We start from the raw sequence: 2,520 nt of genomic DNA on the forward strand, positions 1-2,520 counted from the left end.
TTCGCCAGTAACACCACCTTGTATAAATTCGCCTTGGTTTTAGATCTCGACACTTAATAAACTCCTGCCTTTCGTGACTCGGCGCAAAAATTTAGCCGGATGGGCGGGAATGGAGCAATGGGATAGTTTGAAACTTTATTTTATTTCCCGCTTTTACGAAGTAAACTGTATGCGAGCTGGCCGAAGGAATGTGTTGCAAAACCAAATGCTATTTTTTATTTCTATCTTAAATTTTTCCCATAATTAACAATCTTAACAAAGAGTTCCAAGCTGAAAGCTCTCGTTTGCCATACTTATATGCAACTATCAAAGTACATTATCTCTTAATTTTGAGTAACTTGATTAAAAAAGGTGCGATCAGTAACATATTATTGTTGATTTTAAAAATGAATATAATCAAGTTGAAATATCTGACATTTTTGTTAGAAAAATGCTGAGATGTTTATGAAAAGTGATGTCAATTGTTCTGGAATCCTTGAAGTTAAAACCAATATATTAAAGTTTTACATAGAGTTGTTGGACCTAATAAATTTAAGTTTTGATTTCCAGCGTGAAGATATAAAACTTTTACAAATAATAGCACCAGCTGAGGTAGTTTCTAACGAAGATTTACCAATTTTACCTCTTTTGTTAAAGTTTCCCCATCTCATAGATTGCGATCCTGATATAATAACCACGCAGTGGAATTTACAGAGGCTAAGTGAGCTTGATGTGTGGTCAGGTGCTAAAGATTTGCATGTGCAATTAATTGATTTAAATTTACTTTAAAAAACAATTAACTTATTGGTACATAACATGTACATATGTATATAATGCATAGAACCAAATAATTTTCAATGATCTCATCTCTGTGCCTTATATGGTAGACAGATGAACAAAATTAATTTGAATTAAGAAGCACAAATGCAAATTGAAATTTCACCCTGACAGACGGCAACCTTGTGCATTTAATCAGCTGATATTGAAGAATTTTTTTTTCTGTAATCGCCAAGTGAAAATGGATAGAAGAAAAATTTTGTTATTGACAGCTATTCTGTTCGTAAAAAATCAAGTTTTATTTTGTGAAAAATTCAGTTACTATTACTTAAATTAATAAATAATAGGGCGCAAATAAATTCTATTTTGAGCAGTCACGCGATCCTACGAGCCAGGATTGCAAATGCCCAGTCCGACGTACGGCGGATCTGGAAATTCGTAAGTAAAAATGTTCTTTTATAAGGATTTTAACCATTAGTTGTATCCCTAAAGGACCGCAGTAGCAGATTTTGGGAGCACGATGTCCGTGCAATGGACGACGCAAGATTCAGAGAAAACTTTCGTCTCGATAGGAGGGCTTTTCAAAAAGTGTTCGAAAAAGTACGAAACATGGAGAAAATTGATAGCAACCTGAGGCGTTGTATTCCACTCGAAAAGAGGGTGGCTATCGCACTTTTCTCATTGGGTTCTGCAGCAAAGTATAGAACCGTTTCTAGTTTATTTGGTGTTGGCCGAAGTACTGTTGGTGAAATTGTTCTGGATTTTTGCCACTCAGTTTGCGATGATTTTGCGGATTGCATTAATACATACCCCCCAAATCAACAAGAAATCAAAAGAATCGTAGACGGTTTCGCAGTCCTAGGGTTTCCGCAATGCTTTGGAGCTGTAGATGGATGTCACATTGAAGTGCAGCCAAGAAAGGAGGATGCCGTAGAATACCACAATTACAAAGGATGGTATTCCGTGGTTTTATTGGCAAGCTGTGATCACAGGTATGTAAATTTATGGCTGCACTGTATCGCATGCATATGTATATTTTTAAATTATTTGGACTTACAGGTCAAAATTTACGTATATTAACATTGGATCTACTGGAAGAAATAATGACTCTTACATATTTGAAAAAAGTTCATTAAAACAATTTCATGAAAGCGCAGACATTTTCGTACAAAAAAGCGAGCTTATTGGCGGATTCAATATACCTGTGCTACTTATGGGCGATTCGGCCTTTCGGTTATCGCGCCACATGATGAAACCATATCCATATGTAGCTAACCAACCAGCTGCTGAAAAACTCTTTAACTATCGACTGTCCAAATGTCGGCGTGTTATCGAAAATGCTTTCGGCCAGCTGAAGGCTCGTTTCCGAAAAATAGGGAGAGGCTTACAAGTAGCACCTAAAAATGTTAACGTTATAATACAGGCCGTATTTTACACAATTTTTTAAAACTTGAGAACTATGAAGTTTCTTCCGTCTGGATGCAGGATGCAGCAGAATACGGATCAGCAAGGAATCAACCTAATCACACAACAAGAGTTGGTGAAAATGACCTAAGAGCAGCGGCTATAAGGAATGCCATTGCTATGAGTTTTCGTAAGTAAAAAGACTCTATTTTGCTGCTCGCAGTAGTTATTTTTATTTAAATTCATTTCCTTTTCAGTTATTTTCTATTTCAATTCACTTTTGCTTACATAAATACATATATATGTGCCTAAAATTAGATTAAAACCAAAATTAAATCAATTTTTATTCTACTTTTTTTT

General features: G+C 35.4%; 1 pseudogene; it reads left to right on the forward strand.

Annotated features, from left to right (window-relative positions):
- The first annotated feature begins 1,524 nt into the window (after positions 1-1,524).
- LOC118749890 lies at positions 1,525-2,358 on the forward strand (annotated as a pseudogene).
- Positions 2,359-2,520: the final 162 nt, after the last annotated feature.

The sequence above is a fragment of the Rhagoletis pomonella genome, unplaced genomic scaffold (assembly GCF_013731165.1).
Source record: "Rhagoletis pomonella isolate Grant_MI unplaced genomic scaffold, Rhpom_1.0 Rhpom_scaffold_00076, whole genome shotgun sequence".
In the NCBI taxonomy this organism is placed as follows: domain Eukaryota; kingdom Metazoa; phylum Arthropoda; class Insecta; order Diptera; family Tephritidae; genus Rhagoletis; species Rhagoletis pomonella.